The 22,190-nt window shown below is 41.5% G+C and overlaps 1 protein-coding gene across 2 annotated transcripts in view; it reads left to right on the top strand.

Moving 5' to 3' along the window:
- The first annotated feature begins 436 nt into the window (after positions 1–436).
- LRRN1 (leucine rich repeat neuronal 1) overlaps positions 437–22,190 on the top strand; it is a 45,198-nt gene continuing 23,444 nt past the window's right edge. The window contains exon 1 of one of the 2 annotated variants that reach the window (XM_043885669.1): positions 437–942. The gene's annotated coding sequence lies outside the window, so the exon portion shown is untranslated. Of the gene's footprint in view, positions 943–1,345; positions 1,470–22,190 lie in introns of those variants that run through there. The other variant, XM_043885670.1, reaches the window with a different exon arrangement.

Raw genomic sequence — 22,190 nt, 5'->3', positions numbered from 1 at the left:
CTTCTCAGTCCCAGAAGCCCAAGTTCTATGTTGCACAGAAATCTGGCTCCATTGTGCCTAGGTGGCCTGGTAGAAAGGGTTTTTTTCCTTCTTCTTCTTCTTCTTTTTTTTTTTTTTTTTTTTTTGGTACCTTTTCTGCTAAGAAACGGCAATGTGCTCTGCCTGCCTAACCCAGCCGCAGCCTGTCGTTCCCTAGACAAAAAGCGGTGGCCCGCTGCTCCCTGCAGCGGCCGCGGCCGCGACTCGGGGAGGCCGAGCCACCCGGACCCACGGCGTTACGTTTTCGTTGGGCCGGCTACAGATGGTGCCCCAGCACCGCGCTGAGTCGGGGGTGGTGTGGGGGGGCAGGAGGACCGGAGGGGGAGGCCGGGAAGGGGGTCGGGCGGGAGGGGCGGAGACCGTGGAGCAGCCAATGGGCGTGCAGCCCATCAGCTGACCGCTTTTGCTTACACCAGGTGCACGCCGGCTGCGGGGAGCACAAAGCGGGGCGCACCGAGGGCGCCGGCAGCTAGCCGGCGAGCTAAGCGAGGCCCGTGCGCCCGCGCCTGCAGCGCCCTCCGGGCGGGGAGAGGGGCCGCCGGCGTCAGCGCGGGCAGCAGCATCCGCGCGGTGGCATCCCTAGGCGCTCCGGACGCCCTCCTTTGGACCTGGACACTCGCTGCCCCGCTGTCGGCATCCCGCTTCCATCCTTTACCCCAATCCTGCCTGCCTCTGCCCGGCCCCCGAGAGCCGGATTGAGCCCAGGCCCGCGCAGCAGCTGTTGCTCGTGTTACTGCCTCGCTTCGCGTCTTGGTGCTCTGCCGCGAGCCCCCTAAGGAGCCAGTGCCTGTGGGTTTGGAGGGAGGTGCGGCTCAGCCGGTCCTCCTTCTCCTCTCCCTCCTGCTGCCGCCTCCGGTGCCCGGTCCGTGCGCACCCCGACACCCCTGCCAGCCGGGCCTCGGGGTAAGTGCGCTCGCTCAGCCGGGCAGCGGCGGGAGATGCGGGCGGCAGCGAGGGGAAGTCGAGGCAAACTTGGTGGCTTGGAGGGCCAGAGAACGGTCTGGGGAACCGTGGGACAAGATCGCGGGCCTAAGAGATACGAGGGGGCGCGGCTCATGAAGATGGGAAAAATGACGGATCTGGAGGAGCGGGAATCTAGTAACCTCTTTACTGGGTTTTGAAAAAACAAACAAAACAAAAAATCACTGGGGTCGGGGAGAACGGTAATTCGGAAGGAAGGCAGAACAGAAATGAGCAAAAGGCAGTGACAGGAGACGAACCCGCTAGATTCCCGGGACCGACGGCGGGGAGGGTGATGCCCAGGGATCCGGAAGAAGGAGGGCTGCTGGAATCTGAACTGAGAAATGCTGCCAGAGTCGGAAGGGGCCCGGGGAGTTGGAAAGAGGGCTAAGAAAAGGGGAAAGAAGGTGGCAAGCTGTGGAAAGAGAAAAGAGAGAAGATGTCTTGGCGGTGGCCTTTTTGGCAAAAGGGTAAGGGGCGTAATTCACAAAGCCCTTGAGTGTACTGAGGTGAAAGCATTCGAAAGAATCAACTCAGCTGTCGCGCGGTCTAAGTGGGGAAAGACCTCACCCTGCGTCGCGTTTTGAGTCCAGAAAGGGTGGCAGCCTCAGGAGGTTTGCCAGGGATGCAGAAATGTCTGGGAAACCTCGGTCCGCCCCAGGCATGGAGCCGGAGCTGGTTCCAGGCTAGGCTGGGGCGGATAGCGGAAAGTTTGCCAGCGGGTGTCTTTTGTGCTGCGTGCAGAGGGGTGTGGGCAGCCGCCGACCTGGCACTTCCCAGGGCCCGGCAGTGACTGCCTGCACCGAGGGGAGCCGCTGCCTGGTAGGCCAAGGTAGGGTGGAAAGATCGAGTAGCTGCAGGGGCTCGGCTGACCCGGGACTGGTGGGAAAACCCGTCCCAGGACGGTTGTGAGGAAGCCGGCCTGGATACTGGCGCTGGGAGATTGGGCAGTAGTACCGCCTTCGGGAGAGAGAGGGGGACCTTGCCTGCTGAGTTCACCCGTGTAGCCATAGCGCCTGGAACTGAATGAATGAATTATCGGGGTGTGAAGGTTTTGAGACATTCACTCAATTCTCGACCCCACAGGCCGAGAGTTGAGGAAAATAGAGCCTTCTCTAAATAGCACACCGCTATTAGCATCTTCATTCCCAGACCCAGATAATAAAGAAAATTGAATTCATTGAGGGGACAGGTATTGCTGACTTGAGAGCTTTTTGCTTGTAGGATATTTGGGAAATACAGTATATTGTTTTATTTTGCAATTTGCTCTGCCACCATGGCCTAAAGAGCATTAACACTCGAATATGCCAATTATTTTTGAAAGCCAGCACTAGAGGACTGGAAAGTTCAGGAAGGTACTTTGATCAGTATAAGTCTACAGTTAAAAAGTGGTGTTGTTGGCTCTGGGGCCATGTGTGTCCCTAAGTCTCTGATTTGCATGCAAATGTGAGCAAATCCTGGCAGATGTCTGGCCTCATCCATTCACATGAAGGAATTTGAAAAGACAAGGAGTCTTTAGTTAACAATAGACCTTAAGAAAATGGAATAAAGGCTCAGTGAGTTTTTCTCTTTGGGAATTCCAAGGCTTGCTGACACCTTTATTCAAGAGCCAAAATCTCTGAGTGTGATTGTACTGAAAGCTCCAAGCTCTGCTTGCTCTTTACCTGGCTGTGCGTTTTTGTGCAATATTCAAGCTGGATGTTCTGAGCTAGTGAGGAAAAGTGTTAAATGAAGCAGAAGGTAACTTAATTCCACTTCTGGTGGTTTGAAGTAATTTCTGAATTGACCCCTTAACTTTTATTTAGAGTTTCTTCTCTTTTCCTTTTAGTAACCCCACCTCCTGCTCACACAGGTTCTCCATCCTCAGGGATATACAATATAGTTGAAGATAGTTGTAGATGACTGACAGGAAGATCTCACTAGAAGATCTTCGTAGTCCAGTCAAAATCATTTCAGGAGCAGGCACCAAACTTGTAGAATTGCAGGGGATGAAACCATCACACTCCTAGTCACCTGAGGGGCTTTAGGGCCACAGGACAGAACAGTGAATAGCGAGGCACTCATGTAATGGACTCTCAAACAGAGAAATGTCTGCCTTGTCTAAGAGTAGCCAACAGACCACTGCACTGCTCACCTGCTGGCATTGATCAACCGCTGAACAAAAGGCAGGCAGTGTGGTCTGCACGTGAGTCCCAGGGATCATACCTACTGACAAGCCAACCAGTGGCCTCGTCTTTTGTCAGCCTCAATCACTGTTGGAGGGAAGAAGAACCTATTCACTGAACAGCATTTGCCTCTGTATTCTATATATTCACTGAAAAGGACATTAAAATACAAGTTAGAAAAAAAAGAGAGAGAGACAATATTGTTTTGAAGCTCAGTGGGGTGGGATGGGTTTAGGGGATGGGTAACAGATGTTAGTTTGCTATTTTACCTGTTTTCTTAAGTTATTTTTCTGAACCAGTTAAGCTGGTTCAGTGACTTCTTTTAAACACATAACACAGTACTTTCCCAGAAGGGGAAAATTGAACTGAGTCAAATTTAAGTAATAAAAGATTATAGCCAAGATTACATTTTTCTGTCTTAGGGCTATCTAGAAGTCAGAAAGTTACAAATCATTATAATAAACTCTTATGTGACTTAAGCCTGGGATTCTGTGAGTATTATGAACTTGAAGGGTACCTATAAAATGCAGTTGGCATTTCTGAACTAGGCAATAAGTCATTTTATTGTAAAGTTATCATCTAGATATTTTTGAAACAAATATTGTAACTTTAAAATGACCAAAGCTTCACCTTTTGTGAGAATTTCTTTGGCTGTTATCCTGGCTGTGTGAGATTTTTGTTCCACAAGTCTAATGAAAGGGAAAATTAGTGCTTATTCCCTGGTAAATAAAAGCAATAAAGTACCTATTATTAGAAAAGTATCACTCTGCTAAATAAAATCTTAGACCAGATCCAACTGCCTACTCTGGTCCTGAATAGTAACACAGGTAGTTCTGTACAGTGTCTGCAATTCCCAAAAAGCCGGGGGAAATACAACCACTGATTTCTCTTTGGTTAGAACCTGTTAAAGCTAGCTTTTTGACCTGAACTGTTAGAACAATTATCACATATTCTAAAGCAGTTATACTCATGGGAATGAACCCAGTAGGTACTAAAGAAAATCTGCCTTTACAGAATTATACTGCTACTTCCCAAGGCAGTTGGGCATGATTTTAAATAATCAGAATGGTAGACCTTTTTACGCCACCATAAACAAACCATAAACCATGAGTAAAATGTGGTAAATTATAGGACCAGGATGTCATTTTTTACTAGACTTTCATAATACTTTCTTGTAATTTATTTTTAAGATACAAAATAATAGTTTTTGAATGATTCACTTGCACACTAATGTAAGGTTGCTCAAATATTGTATTTAACTTTTCAAAATTATTATGCTGAACATCTATTTTGGGTTAAGGCAATCTGGAGATAAAGCAAATTCTATTTCAGAATCATAACCATATTTTGGTTTCTGGGAACAATGGAAGTATCTTTAACTCATGAATAGAGTTTTGATTAATATTTTATTCAGGATGAAATTATAATTATATAAAGTCAGAAAAACATGTATTCTCTCTTGTTTTGGCTCAAAGTGCAGAATAGAGACAAAAGTTAAACCCTATATGTAAAATTCAGTACTTTAGTGACCAAGGGAACCATTCATTCTATAAGTCTTAAAAAAAAATTGCTTTTTAAATTTTCTTGTTTTATCATAGTACTGTTTGCCTAATTGCTTCTGTTATAGCTCAGATGGTGAAGAGAGATGGCAATGCAGGAGACCCCGGTTTAATTCCTGGGTCAGGCAGATCTGCTGGAGAAGGGATAAGCTACCCACTCCAGTATTCTTGGGCTTTCCTGGTGGCTCAGCTGGTAAAGAATCCACCCACAATGCGGGAGACCTGGGTTTGATCCCTGGGTTGGGAAGATGCCCTGGAAAAGGAAACAACTACCCACTCCAGTATTCTGGCCTAGAGAATTCCACGGAATCTATAGTCCATGAGGTCACAAAGAGTCGGACACAACTGAGTTTCTTTCACTCACATTTGCCTATTTTATGGATCCATCACTGGATGTAGTATCCAAGTCTCAAAACAGACAAATGCATAATAAATTGTTTACTGAAATTATAATTATAATACATGATACAATCATATAGCATATATTTTCAGACTTTATGGACACCCTTCGGCTTCCTTGGTGGCTCAGTGGTAAAGAACCCGCCTGCTAATGCAGGAGATATGGGTTTGATCCCTGAGTCTAGAAGATCCCCTGGAGTAGGAGATGGCAAGCCATGCTAGTATTCTTGCCTGGGAAATCCCATGGACAGAGGAACCTGGGGGCTATAGTCCAGCCTACAGTCCATGGGGTTGCAAAAGAGTCAGACATGACTTAGTGACTAAACAATGCCATGCCAACAGAAGTGTTAAGCATTTTATTCAATAATTAAAATTTATGCCATTTTATGTTCAGAGTTATTTTTTAAGAAACAATATGCAGGCTTATATATATATATATATATATATATATATATTTTTTTTAACTTTTTGAATATTTTCAAAAGGTCTAACAAAAGTAGAATATTATTAGCAGTTTTATCAGTTATCTGGTTGGTAACTCAGCTATCTAATCTTAGCCAGGTGATCTTAGATCAGTTTCTTAACCCCACAAACTCTCAGTTCCCTCATTTGTATCTGACAAGGTTAGGTGAATAGGGCTGGAAGGACTGACTGCCCTAATAAGTAAGATTGCTAAAAGCTTTGTGGAAGTTGTGCCCTCAATACCACAACTAACATAAAAACGTTTAACTTGGATGGAACCTTTACACTTGATACACTGAAAATCATCCTGAGATGCAAAGAAACTAGGCTTAAACTTGCACTGATACATTACTGGAGGTCTGTCAACTTTGACTTGGGGGTACCCTCCAAAGTTACTGCTGCCTTTATTTATGACATTTAGTTTCAAAAACTGAGGAGTGAAAACTGCTTTTACAGTGGCTTATTGCCTTCCATTTACACTCTTCATAGCTCAGGGGTTGAAATGTTATTTGAAAGCTCTGATTAATATAAATGACTGGTAATTTTCTGACCCAGGCCATCCTCGCTCACATCTATTATACCACTGGCAGACATGTGGACTCCACAGCTGCCCCCTCATTTGTGTATGAAACAGACACACTGGTGGCATTTTTTGGTCACCATAGTTACACTAACAACATACATGTGACATGACATTCTTCTACATGAAAGGTTTTTGTGGCAAATATTATGTAGACCTGGGGGTAAAGGACAACTGCGTAAAGTTTGAGGAATACATAGATTAATCTGTTGTCCATTTTTGGAGCCATCGTTTCACTCATGGCAGGGCAGCCATTCTACAGTGAGATCCAGCAAGAGGCAACTGCAAGCCTTTGACTAACAAAGATTTCTAAGGGAGGCATTTCCAACAATGCTTAACCTCTACTGAAGGATGTCTGTTAAGTATTCATTTCAAAATATTTGCTACTCCTATTTATGACTGCCCTTTGAGATAATGTATTAGCATAGTCATTTTTGATTCATATAGGGGAAAATGGACAGCACGAGTATTAGCATCCATCTCAGGAAGGCCCAGGAGACCAAAAAAAAAAAAAAAAGTCAGCGTGCAGTATTAAGTAGGAAGCACAACGAGAGAATCTTCATTTAGGAAAACTAAGAAAGCTTTACAAAGAAAGAAAGCTTGCTTAATTGGTTTCATGCCTGTAATTTTCCCCTCTAGAAAAAAATGTTAGCATGGCAATAAAGAATATGATTAACCTGCATTGTTATTTCACAATAGTAATAAGTCTTAATTTGCATCTATAATAATCACTGTAATCAAGTACTGGACAGGGAGTCAGGAAGGCGCAGGCTCATTTCCCAGCTCTGACACTAATGACTGAATGTGTGACCTTCTGGATGTCCTGCATCCCTCCTGGTGCTTTGCGTCCCTAGCCAAGTTGTGTTTTAAAGGATCCAAGCACACTAGTAGATGTTTCTAGTTTTTTCCACTGCAAAGAATGTGATTTCTGTCATGTATGTCATGATGAAACAGAGAGCTTAAGGTCTGGGGGACACAGGAAGGTTATCTTCCTGGTTCCTAATACCACAGTTTAAGAGATTGTTTTGTTCTTTAAAAATCCCCCCCACCCCTCCCACCACAGGACAATTTCCCAGCACCTCACTTGGATTCTTTTGAGGGAAAGAATTTTACTTGGGATACAGGGAGCTGCTTAGGATTATAGAACACTTGTTCACCCAGTAAATATATACTGAGCACCAGACGTGTGCCAGGCACTAAAACCAAAAGAAATTAGCTTGATTTTTCTGCAGCTTGTACACTAAATCATCATAAGCATTTTGTTGCCATCAGTCACGTAATCTTCAGGGATTTATTGAATGCCCAGTATGAAAAGACACTTGGCTAGATCTAGCATGGAAGTTTTCAACCAGGGGTGACTTTGCCCCTTCACCCCCAAGGGACATTTGAAGACACTTTTGTCAGGTATTGTCACAACTGAGGATGGGGCCACTACTGGCCAGAAGTCAGGGATGATGTTAAATATCCTAAAATGAACAGATGGGCCCTCCATAGCAGAACAGTATCTGCTCCACGTGTCAGTCAGGCTGAGGGTGAGGAATCCTGCTCTGGTGAGTTTACGTCTAGTACAGGTGACAGAAAAGAGACTGGCAAGTGCAATAAAGCATTCTGTGATGGTAAAAGTATGAGCTACAGAATCTGTACAGAAGTAGATGCCTTCATTCAAATTTTGACTGCCAGCAAATGCTTTAAGAAACATTCTGATTCATTCCGTGAACAGGCTATCACCTGGAACACCAATACTCAGCAGGAGACAATTTTAGACCTAACCTTACTGAACATAAATGAGTTGGACGGTTGGTTGAAAGAGGGTACAAGTCTTAAATTTTCAAGAAGTCTACACTGGGGACAGAGCTGTTAATTCCTTGTAGAATTCAGAATTCAGAGTGTCTTGAGTCATCAGGAGAGGAGGCTGGAAACAGAATGAGTGTCAGTGACAAGAAACATAGGGCTGTACAAGCTGCTTAAAGAGCTTAAAGAGGAGATGTGGCTGACAAAGCGAATAATGCCTCATGTTTCAGAGCCTCAAATTCAGCAGAGTCCTTAAATATGTATCTCATTTGACCTGCAACATTCTGAGACACCAAATACTATCATTCTTTCTCCTTTTTTTTTTTTTTTTTAAACAACTAATGAACCAGAGCCACGGAAAGATGCAGTGTGACCTTGGACAAGTCACTTAATATTTCTCTAAGGTTTATCTATAAAAGAAGTAGGGTTGCAAGGCTCTTCTTTGTAATGCAAGTTCAGTTTGTCTAAGGTCACACACCTAAGGAAACAACAGAGCTGGGGTAAGACCCACCTCCCCGCCTCTTTCAGACCCAGTGCCTTTCTGGTTCACACTGAAGCTACTTCCTGGACTATGAAGTCAGAACAGGTAATAATATGACAGTGACTCAGCATCTAGCTCTTGGGTTACCAAAGAGAGCAAAGATCTGGGATGCTTTAATTATAATGTATCATGCAGAGAAATTTAAGCTGGGTTTCCCAGACACCTAGGGACTAATATTTCTTTTTCTAATATTTTATTTCAAGCTGACCTTAAAAGCTTAAAAAATGACTGTGACAGGCTCAGAAGAAAGGTTCATAGAAGAGTGATGCCAGGGTAGGAAAATGACATAACCCAGAATATGTGGACAGAATTGAGGATGTTCTCCCTAGGAAAAGAGATGCAGTAGTAGTGTGGCTCTCTGCCTTTGCTTTTGCTTTTTTTCTTTGGCAGGATTATTTTAACTTTTCTCTCTGAGAATAATGACCAGTGTACACATAGATACACTTGCACACCCACATACAACAGGGATGACATATTAGATTTCACACCGAAATGTTTCTGTATTTGCTTTTAATAAAAGCAAAAAGAACACGAAAGTGTTAGTCGCTCAGTTGTGTCTACTCTTTGTGACCCCATGGACTGCAGCCCACCAGGAGAGCTACATGGAGAATCCCATGGAATTCCTCAGGCAAGAATACTGGAGTGGGTAGCCATTCCCTTCTTCAGGGGATCTTCCCAACCCAGGGATCAAACCTGGGTGCCCTGCATTGCAGGCAGATTCTTTATAGTCTGAGCCACCAAAAGACTGGCACATTAAAAACGAGTTTTGGGGAGAGCCTTCTCTCAAGGTTTTAAATATACAACTACTTCTCACTTCCCTGGAATGGTGTGATGTTTTCTTGTGAGAAGGAAGACTGAGGAACTGCCTGACTGTTCAGGGTTTTCTCATCTTTGTAATTCTGTGATTTCCAAGATCATGAGTGAGAGTTATGTAGGGCTTCAGCCATGACCTGAGAGTTTCCAAGACACTAATGGAATTTATATTAACTTATCCAACCACGAAGGAACCGCTGGAGACGCTGGAGTGGCAATTAACTGGATTTCTCTGCTTGTTCTTCCAGCTGATTATGGTTCTTTGCAGAGAGAACTTCATGTCAGGTTTAAATTCCCAAAGGACCAGTTAGCTTTGCTGTGTCCTACAGGGATAGTCTATCTCTGGAATCCCAGGCAACTTCTGCATATACTCACAAACCCATCATTTCTCACCTGGGAAACCAGGTGGAAAACTTGGGTCCCTTCAAAGCCATCTAAAGGAAAAACAGAAAGTACGTGGGCAAATGCTGGTGGGACAGTGTTCTCTTCGTGCACTGAAGGATAACACTGTCCAAATAAACCCTACTGAAGAAGTTTCCAAATGATTTCACCCTCAAGATAGAGCAATGGAATGAGAGATTCAGTCCATGCAAGTGAGATACGTTAGTTTTTAGGAAGAAGATATTATATAGGACTCCCAAGTTATATCCCCAGGGCCTACCATGTTACCTAATATAAAATGTAGAAGCAGTAGGAGAAACATGTCCAACATTCTTTTTTTTTTTTTTTTTTTTTAATTTTTTTATTAGTTGGAGGCTAATTACTTCACAACATTTCAGTGGGTTTTGTCATACATTGATATGAATCAGCCATGGATTTACATGTATTCCCAATCCCGATCCCCCCTCCCATCTCCCTCTCCACCCGATTCCTCTGGGTCTTCCCAGTGTACCAGGCCCAAGCACTTGTCTCATGCATCCCACCTGGGCTGGTGATCTCTTTCACCATAGATAGTATACATGCTGTTCTTTTGAAACATCCCACCCTCACATTCTCCCACAGAGTTCAAAAGTCTGTTCTGTATTTCTGTGTCTCTTTTTCTGTTTTGCATATAGGGTTATCATTACCATCTTTCTAAATTCCATATATATGTGTTAGTATGCTGTAATGTTCTTTATCTTTCTGGCTTACTTCACTCTGTATAAGGGGCTCCAGTTTCATCCATCTCATTAGGACTGGTTCAAATGAATTCTTTTTGACGGCTGAGTAAAATTCCATGGTGTATATGTACCACAGCTTCCTTATCCATTCATCTGCTGATGGACATCTAGGTTGCTTCCATGTCCTGGCTATTATAAACAGTGCTGCGATGAACATTGGGGTGCACGTGTCTCTTTCAGATCTGGTTTCCTCAGTGTGTATGCCCAGAAGTGGGATTGCTGGGTCATATGGCAGTTCTATTTCCAGTTTTTTAAGGAATCTCCACACTGTTTTCCATAGTGGCTGTGAAACATGTCCAACATTCTTGTGCCTTTCTGGTGTGCCCAGAACCATCCCACATACCTTACCTGCATTCATTCATTTAATCCTTGCAATTAATTACTCTATAATGTAGATACCTGCTTTACAACTCAGGAAACTAAGGGACAAAGCAATTAAGTAACTTGCCCAAGGCCACAAACTAGTGTTTGACATATCTATTGAGTGTTTGTACTCAATAGATATGTCGAATGAATGAATAGAATATATGTGTTTTAGAGGAGAGAGTCCTTTAGGTGAACTCTCAGTTTTATAGCAGTCCGGCTTTCTAAGCAGGGCACTTTCAAGAACTGGCTCTGGATGACAAATGAAGTCTTAGAGCTGGTAAGTGGCAGGGCAGGGATAGAACTTGGGTCTGACTTTAAACTGCACTGTAAAAGTCCTTGGCTGTGTTTCTTTCTCTTTAATTGTAGCTGAAAAACTAAAGGATTGGACTAAACTAGCTTTCATAGGCCATCTGGCTCTAAAAATTCTATAATTCCATTATTAAGGGTTTATGTAAAATAAAATGATGTGTTTATTTATTACTTTAAATTTTAAAATACGATGTTTTTATTTAACCAATCATCATTGAATTATCCTTTAAAATTATTGCAATTATTAACAGCATGTTTCTAAATTGTATTTAAGATAAGTAATTTTAAGTGGATGAAAATGCATACTTAAAGACTGCATTCTCCTAACCATTACCGTGACATGGCATATTGAGTTATTTCATCTGTTTAAATTTAGAAGGTTTCTAAAAGTTGAAAAACATCTTTATGGTACACATAAAAAAAGAAGTAAAATGATTAGTTGTGAAAAAAGTTATTTGATATTTGCAGAGATAAGTAGATTGCTGAATATTATGAAAAGTATTGAGTTTGCTATCCATATTAGAAACTACTTGAGATTTGCTTCTTTTTTTATTTTTATGGAAGGCTAGGTGTTTATTTTTGCTGCTTCTCAGACAAGCTCCTCAGGGTAAAAACAAAATACACAGTTTCAATAGCATAGATTTGCTCCTAAAGAGTGCTTTTAATAGATCCTTCTGGTGTGCAAGTGATGCATCAAAAACAATGTGAGTCCCTGTCATATTGTTACAGGAGGTGCAACCCAAGACTGGGCTAAGAGAGTGGATAACCAGGCAGGTCTTAGAGTTGGGAAGAATTGGTTTCAAAACTGCATCCTAGCTCTGTGACCTGGAGTGAAGTCAATGAGCCTCAGTATCCTCTTCAGTAAAATGGGGATAATAATAGGCCTGCCTTACAGAATCACTGGACTCATTCAATGAGATCATGCATCTAAAGCCTTTTGCACAGTTCTTGGACCAATGTAAGTACATAGTAAATAGCAGTAGTAGGTCATACTGGTATTATTATATAGAAACCCGGCATTCTGACTGCTATAGTGTCTGGATGCTCTTTTTTAGTCAAGTGGAGGTATTTTAAGAGACAAGAAGATTCGGACTAGATGTTTGAGAAGCTGATTGTACACACAATTGTCACCTTTTGTGGTGAACCCCAAGAGAGCTTATATTTGTCCAGACATGCAAGAAATCTTGAGTCAGTGGATGTACAATATTTTGAAAGAACTGGCAAACAGATGAATACATTAGAGCCTTTTTTTGTTTCTAGATTGTGCTTTGTATCCATTCTGCCTTTTCTCTCTTTGAAAATATTATAATTCCCCTAAGCTGTGATTCCTAGAATCAGATTTTCTAACCAGAGAGAAAAGGTACAGTTCAGAGCTATCATTCCCCCAAAGAGGAGCTGAATTCAAAATTTTCTTACAATTAACAGACCCAAAAGTTTCAACTCTAACACTGTAGGAACCACTGTTAAGATAATAAATCATGCTACTACCATTACTATTGTTGATTCTTTGAATCACCATCTTTGTAATATTTACCTTCTTGCTTCTTGACAAAACTGCAAAACTCCTGGTTGGGACCAGATTAAAATCCAGTGCAATGTAACCAAAAGTCCTCCTGGGAGCAGGTCAGTCACAAAGCAAGAGGAAGTACCAGTCTAGCCAAATCAGGTGACTCTTAAGGAGACGCTTGGTCTGGCTGACATAGGAAAAAGCTGCTATGATTTAAGCTGCTCTGCCGTGTTTAAGCTAGCAGATTCTACTTTACACGTGAAGGGGAGGGTTGGAATACTATTAAGTGCCTCATTTTCTCTGAATTCTATGAGGGCTGGAAGTAATAACTATATGCCGAGAACTTTTACTGTCTGTCTCATCCTTCTAATCAGAGCTTCCCAACTGGTAGGTGGGTGTATTTACAGGTAAATGGAGATGCGACCTTTAGCCACTGGGGACAGACAGCCAGTGCCACCCAGTCAGTCGCCGCTAGTGACTCTTACCAACAAATAGCTTTTCCTAAGTGTGTTGAGAGGAGGGCATGGCAACTCTGGGACATAGGTATTATCCCCAGTTTAAAGACAAGGAACAACCTGACACACAGAATCTGTCCAGTATCTCACAGCCAGTTAGTGTTTAGGACCAGGTGCTTTTAACTCTGGTTTTCCTCCAGGCTGAGCTAGTCACATTGTCTTTGCTTTTCCCACATTTCCTTGTCCTCTCTTCAAGCATAGATTATCTTAATTTAAGATTATTTATTTACATCACTGTGATACCACCCCCTCCATCCAACAGCTCCTTGAGGGAAAGACTATGACTTCCTCAGCTTTACGTCCCTGGCACCCAGAAGAGTACACATGGAAACACACAAATATTCAGCGAATGAAAGAGGAAAGGGATTTCCGTATCATATGTCCATTTCATTTTGCCATGCTGTCTCTTTCAAATAATTTTTAAAAAATTATCTCCTAAAGTTTGGTAGAAATTAGTAGCTCTTAAACCTGTATTATACTCACACATGTTAGTACATTACTATTTTAGACAGGTTGTTATAGAAAGCTGAACTCATTTGGGGATGCTTTTATGTTATTAATGCCAAGAAAGTACTATTAATCAAAAAGTATTCATTAAATGCATGTAGAATATCAAATGCTATTAGCAGGGTGATGTGGGGGGATGAAAATAATGTACAAGGTGCTATTTCCATCCCAAATAAGCTTTGAGACTCATTGGGGAGATAGAATGAATAGAAACAAGACAAAATAATTAAGTGATCATCTGTGGAAATTCCATAACAACAGAAAAAGGGGCTTGGATGAGATGGGTCTAGGTTTGAATTTCAACTCTATCCCATACTAGCTGAGTGATCTTGGTTAAAAGACTGAATTTATTTGCTCCCCACCACCATCCCACCCCCGCCCCAAGTTCTCTCATCTGTGGAATAGAGGAATGATGTGATCTCACAAGGTTGCTATGAGGATGCGTGGGCACGCTCTTGCTGAAATGCTTAGAACATGACAGTCATTTACTTCAGTCACTTGACAGACACTAACAGCACCACCTCTGTCTCGGTGCAGATCTCTGGGTGTGGACTGAGGAGCCTTGCAGGCTATAATCCATAGGGTCACAAAAGAGTTGGACGCAACTGAGCAAGTAAACGACAACACGATGGCCCACTCTCACATGCATTGTATCTGGGGATATAGTGGTGAGCAGAACAAATGAAATGTGGTCCCTTCCCATGTCAGGCTCAGCTTCTGATAGGGGATAAAAGCATTAATCCAGTTATCACACAAGGAAATGTAAAAGTATGGCTCTGTCAAGTCCAGTGAAAGAGAAGTTCAAGAGGCCAGAATAGGACATGCCATGGAGGCTTCTAAGAGAGGACCTCCCTAAAGAAGTGACATTTCAACCAAAAATTCAAGGGTAAGTGAAAAGCACCTAGGCAGAAGGGTGCAGGGGAGATCTTTGTAAGCTAGGACCTGGAGGTTGGAAGAAGCATGTTGGGTTTGAGAAACGAGAGAGAAGACCAGTGAGGCTTAGACTAGAACAAAAGACTGAGGGAAGTTAGTCCTTCCTCTAAAGTACGCTGGAGTTCAGACAAGGCAGGCTATTATGAAGTTCTGCAAAGGAAGAGTTAGCATTATGTACAGAAGGAATGGGATGTGTTGAGTTTAGTCACGAAAAGAAGAAGACAGCAGAAGGCTTGAATTCCTGGAGAGATGAACTGCAGGAACGACAGTTGAGTGGTATGCCGGTGCCTGACATATTTGGACTGACATGCCCAGTTCAGTTCAGTTCAGTCGCTCAGTCGTGTCTGACTCTTTGTGACCCCATGAATCGCAGCACGCCAGGCCTCCCTGTCCATCACCAACTCCCGGAGATTACTCAAACTCATGTCCATTGAGTCAGTGATGCCATCCAGCCATCTCATCCTCTGTCATCCCCTTCTCCTCCTGCCCCCAATCCCTCCCAGCATCAGGGTCTTTTCCAATCTGGTCCCATCACTTCATGGGAAATAGATGGGGAAACAGTGGAAACAGTGGCTGACTTTAATTTTGGGGCTCCAAAATCACTGCAGACAGTGATTACAGCTGTGAAATTAAAAGACGCTTACTCCTTGGAAGGAAAGTTATGACCAACCTAGACAGCATATTAAAAAGCAGAGACATTACTTGGCCAACAAAGGTCCGTCTAGTCAAGGCTATGGTTTTTCCAGTGGTCATGTATGGATGTGAGAGTTGGACTGTGAAGAAAGCTGAGCACTGAAGAATTGAAGCTTTTGAACTGTGGTGTTGGAGAAGACTCTTGAGAGTCCCTTGGACTGCAAGGAAATCCAAGCAGTCCATCCTAAAGGAGATCAGTCCTGGGTGTTCATTGGAAGGACTGATGCTAAAGCTGAAACTTCAATACTTTGGCCACCTGATGTGAAGAGCTGACTCATTGGAAAAGACATGCCCAGACTAAGAGCTAAAAAGGCACAAGGCAAGAAAGGCTCTCCTTCCTTTCTGAGTGGTCTTGGGCATGTTACTTAACTTCTCCACCTTTTGGTTAAAGATATAATGCATGTGAGAGTGGGCCATAGTGTTGCCTTTTAGTTGCTTGGTCACATCCACCTCTTTCTCATCGCTATGGACAGTAGCCTGCCAGGCTCCTCTGTCCATGGGATTTCCCAGGCAAGAATACTGGAGTGGGTTGCCATTTCCTTCTCTAGTGGATCGTCCCAGTCCAGAGATTGAACCTGCATATCATATCCTCCTTGGCAGGTGGATTCTTTACCACTGAGCCACTTGGGACGCCCAGTAAACTAATATACCCTCTTTTATTTTCTGCTTTCCATTGCCCGTTTTCCCCCTTTACTGTAGGTGTAATACATGTCCCTTTATTGTAGATGAACCTCTGATTAAGACACTGGCTAACTAACAACATATCGACTGTGTTGCCCATAGTTATAAAATTTTAAGTACTGGTTTAGGTGTATCATTTAAATAACTCCTCTTGCTTGGTTTGCAAATGTTTTAGGTGTAGAATATCATTCTTGTTCATGGTCTCCATTATAAAAGTTGCACTTAGCTACATTTGGCCGGTGTTAACGTGAAAGAGGTGACTGATGTTGAATGTGCAAGATCCTCTGAGATATTTAGATGGTGAGTAATTTCATTAGGGTGCTAATGACCATAAAACCTAGTTGTTATTGATTTGTCCTCCGTGGAGAGATATACTTTTCTGCCTGATCTCAATTATTATGGTTCATAATACAGAGATCACCTCAATACTGAGTTAGAGTGCTGCCTGGTAATAATTTGTCTTAGCTCCATCTTTGTATTGACATATAACTTAATTCCAACACTATCACTAAACAGTTATCAAAGGAGACAATGGAGGTAGAGTCAGTTGTTTTTCAGCAAGATGCCATTATCCTTTGTATTTGTACTGTGCTTTATGGCAGAACATCTCTGGCTTCCCTGAACCCTATTATTATTATTCTACTTTTCTCTCCATGCCTCTTGAGATCTCAAGTCTTCTATACTAGACCTTTATGAAAAAAAGTTCAAGTTTCTCTCTGACCATAACCTCACTTGCAAACTCCTGTCCTATATTTTTATATTTTCAAATATCTGCTGGATATTTTCACCCCATCACAACATCATCAAAGGGTCAAGAGGAGGCAATGGTTTGGATCCAAAATGAGCTGTGGTTGTATGAGAGGATACCGTAGTGTTCTGCAGAGGAACATAGTCACTACACACTGGCCCAGCAGCGAGGGGACCAGAGGGAGAAGTACTCCGACCTTTCCCTCTTCCCACCTTCTAATCACACAAATGGAAACTTAGCCCACTTTCAAAATAAGCTCCTGCATACCCTGTCTTGTTTGCAGCCAGGATCTCAAAGTCATCCAGGCTCAATACTTTGGTATTACTTGTAACTCTTCTCTCCCCTTTCTCCATATCTGGTCAATGTAATAATATCCGATAAATACCTCTCTACTTATAGCTCTCTGATGCCTCCTACATATGGTCTTTCTTCTCTGTTCCTATCACCACAACCCCAATGCCAGTTCTCATTACCTCTCATTTAGCTTATTCAAAGTGCTTCTTGGTGGGTTTCCCCATATCCATCATGTTCCCTCTCCTGTCATACACAGCTGGTGCATCAGTCTTTCTGAATTTATAGAAATAATCCCATAGTTCCCTGCAAGGACACTTAGTTGTCCTCACTGATGCTGAGATTGTGCTGGATATTCTCTATGCCTCTGGATCCACCCTACCCTTTCCGCTTTGCTTGTAACCTGGGAATTGGATTGTATGGACTGTCCCAGTAGGTCCCTGGCTGTTTGGTTTCTTGTTGGCATCTGCTTCTTGCAGTAGCTAGCCCAGGGCTGTTTGGTCATCTTTTGTGAGTTTATCTGAACCTTCTCCATGCCCTGTAGATGGTCCCCTTTTAGGATTTTTTTAAAAAATTCACTCCATTTTTAATGTACCTTCTGTTTTTTGCTAGGTCTCTGACAAGGATAGTAAATTGAGAGAATACTTCTTAATGAAGCATTAAAAGCCCTGCATAGATAGGCACCATCCTTCTTTTCTGTCTTGATCTTTCCACTCTTATCTTGTTGTTGTTCAGTCGCTAAGTCATGTCTGACTCTTTGTGACCCCATGAACTGCAGCATGCCAGGCTTCCCTGTCTTTCACTATCTCCTGGAATTTGCTCAAACTCATGTCCATTGAGTCAGTGATGCCATCCAATCATCTCATCCTCTGTCGTCCCCTTCTCCTCCTGCCCTCAATCTTTCGTAGTATCAGGGTCTTTTCCAATGAGTCAACTTTTTGTATCAGGTGGCTAAAGTATTGAAGCTTCAGCTGCAGCATCACTCCTTCCAGTGAATATTGAAGGTCAATTTCTCTTAGGATTGACTGGTTTGATTTCCATGCTGTCCAAGGGACTCTCAAGAGGCTTCTCCAGCACTGCAGTTTGAAAGCATCAATTCTTCAGCACTCAGCCTTCTTTATGGTCCAACTCTCATATCCGTACATGGCTATTGGAAAAACCATAGCTTTGTATGGACTTTTGTTGGCGAAGTGATGTCTCTGCTTTTTGATATGCCATCTAGGTCTGCCATAGCTTTTTTTTTCCAAGGAGCAAGCGTCTTTTAATTTCATGGCTGCAGTCACCATCCTATCTTAGCAGACGTTGAATCTCATTCATAATGAAGTAGTTCTGATTCCATGTACCAATTCCAACTCTGCTACTTTGGTGCCTTAACACCAGTAGTGTGCTGGTAAATGTTTAACATCTCTCCAGTAAGATAATCCTGATTCTTAGGGTTTGCCAATTTCTGTGGTGTACACTTAGCATGACCAGTTTCAAGCTAACAACACACTGTCTCTAAATTTGGATTTGAAAAGAAGTGCTCACAACTGACTCAAGATACTACGCTTTGCTTACAGTTTCACCTCAACCTAGGATGCCCAGCACCCCCACTGCCTGCCCCCTAACAGTGCCTTACACAGGAGAGCTTCCCAATCAATTATTTTCATTCATTCTGTTGTCCCTTTGACGTGTACAGTAACCTAATGGCCAGTCACATATTGATGGTGATCCTTCTGAACCCACAGTTTTTTCATGAGTGCTATAACATGGGTGCTTGTTAGATTTCTGAGACTTAAAAGTCCTGAAGCAAGATTAAGCTACCTGTCCATGTTTTAGCCCAAGTTGCTGAAGCTTACTATTTAAAATTGCCTAATTCTCCAGGAAAGTAATTCTCATTTTCTGGTCTTGTGTTCAAATTATGTCTTCATTATCCTCATTTAAATGTAATGTGAAGTAATAATAAGCCAGCATTAATCTATTTCATCTCTGTTATAACCAGTTGAGCAAATAGTGTATTCTTAAACTTAAAACCCTATAGAAAGCTTGTACGGTGTATGTTAGTCCTAGATAGATGAGCTTGTACCGCATTTTATTCTAAAATGTATTTTATTTAAAAAGAACCTTCTTATTTAGTCAACCTTTCTAAGAGATAACTTTCATTTTGAGTCATTAAAAATATCATTCCTATATCTAAAGTTCAAAAAGTAACTACTAAAGTAATAAAGATGATCTTATAATAGCATTGAATTATTTTATATTTTAATGGTTATGATGGCAATATATTATAGATATTTAACTAAAACTATTCTTTTTACTTTTAATTTAATAAGACACATGAATTGAGGAGATTATGGAATGCATTATGATTTACAATGCCTGCTGGCATTTTAATGTTCTCAGCTGTTCCTTTGCACCATTGATTACGTAAAGCCTAAACTGTGTAATTAAGGGACCGTCCCACTAATGTGTTCTGGTGGATTTATGGTGCTCAGGTCATCGACGATGTGAGCATTTTGTGTATTGGACCATTAATTTCAAATGCATACTAACATAGGCAAACACATTGGCATTAAGGAGAATCTATAATAAGAAGCTATTTCAAATTCAGGGAGGTAGCTTTCACCTGATTTTAATTTACCAAAACAATTTAAAAACCTGATTACCAGAAATCCTAATTAACTAGAAATTTTTTCCTCCAGAGTCCACTTTTAGGAGAAAATGGGAAATTGGAAGAAAAGAAGTTAATAACCAGGGGTCTAGATTTTTTAAAACAGTTTTCTAATATGAGTTCATTATCAGGGCCTTGAAGGAAAAAGAAGTCTTTAAAACAAAAAATTAACTACCCTTATCTAAGGCAAGAAAGTGGGTATTAAAAATCAAAACTAAAAGCTTTCTAATAAAGGTTTAAATCTGCCAATTCCCTGAGCTTAATCTTCTGGTTAACCAAGGTTTTACTTTATAAGTTAGTTTTCTTCTGTGTATCTGCCATTTGCTGCAGTGCATTCACAATTCTTATTGGAGGTCCAATGAGATCATTGAGGCAAGTGGGTTCACAGAATGGAATCTGACTTCAGAATGTAACAAACTTGGGGGACTTCCCCAGTGGTCCAGTGGGTAAGACTGCTTGCTCCCAATGCAGGGGGCCTGGGTTCGATCCCTGGTTGGGGAACTAGAGCCCACACACAAGCTACAACTTATGTCTGCAGCTACAAATTAAGAGTCTGCGTGCTACAACTACTAAGCCCGCATGCCACAGTGAAGATCTCATGAGCCACAGCTAGGAACCGGTTCAGCCAAAATAAATAATAAATACATATTTAAAAATAAATCACAATAAATGTACTTTTAAAAATGACATCTTTTCTTAAAAAAAAGAGAATGTTAACAAACTTGGGTATAATACCAGCTCTTTCACCAGTTAGCTGTGGGAATTCTAGCAAGTCACTTAGTCTCTGGGCCCTAAAAGTTCGTTTATAAAATGAGAATGATCACATTTGCCTCCATCTCAGCTGTGAGAAAGTAGGTAAAGCATTCTCCCCAGTGCTGCCCTCTTGTTGCATATCCTGCTCCCATCCCTGGTCTTTGGCCATCTTGACACTCTTCTGTAGAGAGCCATGCCACCCCCACCCTTCAGAGGGAACATTTGAACGGACAGGCACCCTTTTTACTGTATCTGTCCTCTCCCAGTGATGAAGAAAATCAAGTTCTTTGAGTCCTTATTAGAATAAATAGTCATATAAAAATAGTTTAAGAGAAAGAACTTGAAACCACATTTATTTTAAGAGTTCAGGGACAGATGGCTTTATTTTGCTTCTTTTAAAAATATTGCAGTCTGTAGAAATACATTGTGCTTAAGGTCTATCAAATTGAAGGGCAAATACTGTCACTCATCCAAACACTGCAATCTTTAACCTTGAGTAGCAGAACTTTTACACTGAAGATATATATACCTCTGTATATCGGGCTCCAAATTTTACAGGAACATTTCAATGTGAAAGGGATATGTTGTTGACATTTTCTCAATATAAAGTTTAATAGCACTTACTCCTGTAGTTGGCAAATTCTAAGCAGTCAGATTCCTTAGAGAAATAGCTCAAGATGAGATCTAAAAGTATAGACTCCCCTTAGAACAACACTGGGTATTTTCATTTTTTAAATAAGAATTTTGTGAAGATGCCTCTTAGCTAGTAAAGATTACTACTGGATATAAAAATATAACAAAAGGTGGTACAGAATTCTCTTTGAGCAAAGAGGAATGCAAAAAATATTCTGACATGGATGTGAAAATGTTTGCCATTTTTTTGATGAGAAGTTATTACAGACTAAACTCTCATTCAGGCTGGAAGCAAAAGAAAATCTGATACAGTCTAATGGCGTTGCTTGACTTGGTTGGCATCCAGTAGTCTACAGTGTTGGTATTAGCAGCCGACATATTGCCACTTTCAAAACCAACCAACTCATCAACCGTGATGAGTCTGTTTTTTTCATTGGTCTGTCTGTAGTTTTGAAAGTATAATCAAGAGCCATTATAGCAGGTGGCTCCTTATGCAACATTTATTAACATGGCATGGTAAAATCTATGGGTGCAGTGAAAATATTAAGCAATATACTGTGAAGTTCTTAAAAAGAAGTAATGAAACAGCCTTCTGGGCATATAAAGGCTGCCAAACTAAGAATTTTGCATTTATTTAACATTTAATCATGTCGGTAATTACAAAGCAATTATTTTATATAGACATATTATGGGAGGAGAATTAAAATAACTTGTAAAAAGACTAAAATTAATTGATTTCATGGTAGTTTTTATGTCACTGCACTTGCTGATACTAAAAAGGAGCAATAAAAATAGCCCAGTTGTTGGTTCATGTTTTGTTCTGTTTAGCCTTCTGTCGGTTTCTCAATTCAATAATGTTAAATTGCTACTTTATGATTCCAGTTATGCAAATAGCTCATTTCTTACAAAGAAAGGAAAAAAAGAAAAAAACTTTCTTGATCCTGCAAGTGATGTAAACAGGAAAAAAAAAAATCCTGGTCCAGCTTCCTTTGCCTGTCTTAGAATCTCATGTTTAAAAGGGATTAGAAAGATGATAGGTTCAAGAATTCTTCAAACTGTATCTGCTTTATGACTTTCAAAACACTGGAGGAAAAATTATTTTGGCATAGAGCTGAGAGTTCATAAATAACCATTA

Source organism: Cervus elaphus, chromosome 24 (genome assembly GCF_910594005.1).
Source record: "Cervus elaphus chromosome 24, mCerEla1.1, whole genome shotgun sequence".
Lineage (NCBI taxonomy): Eukaryota > Metazoa > Chordata > Mammalia > Artiodactyla > Cervidae > Cervus > Cervus elaphus.
Note: the sequence above shows the minus strand (reverse complement) of the source record. Positions and strands in the feature narration are given on the sequence as shown.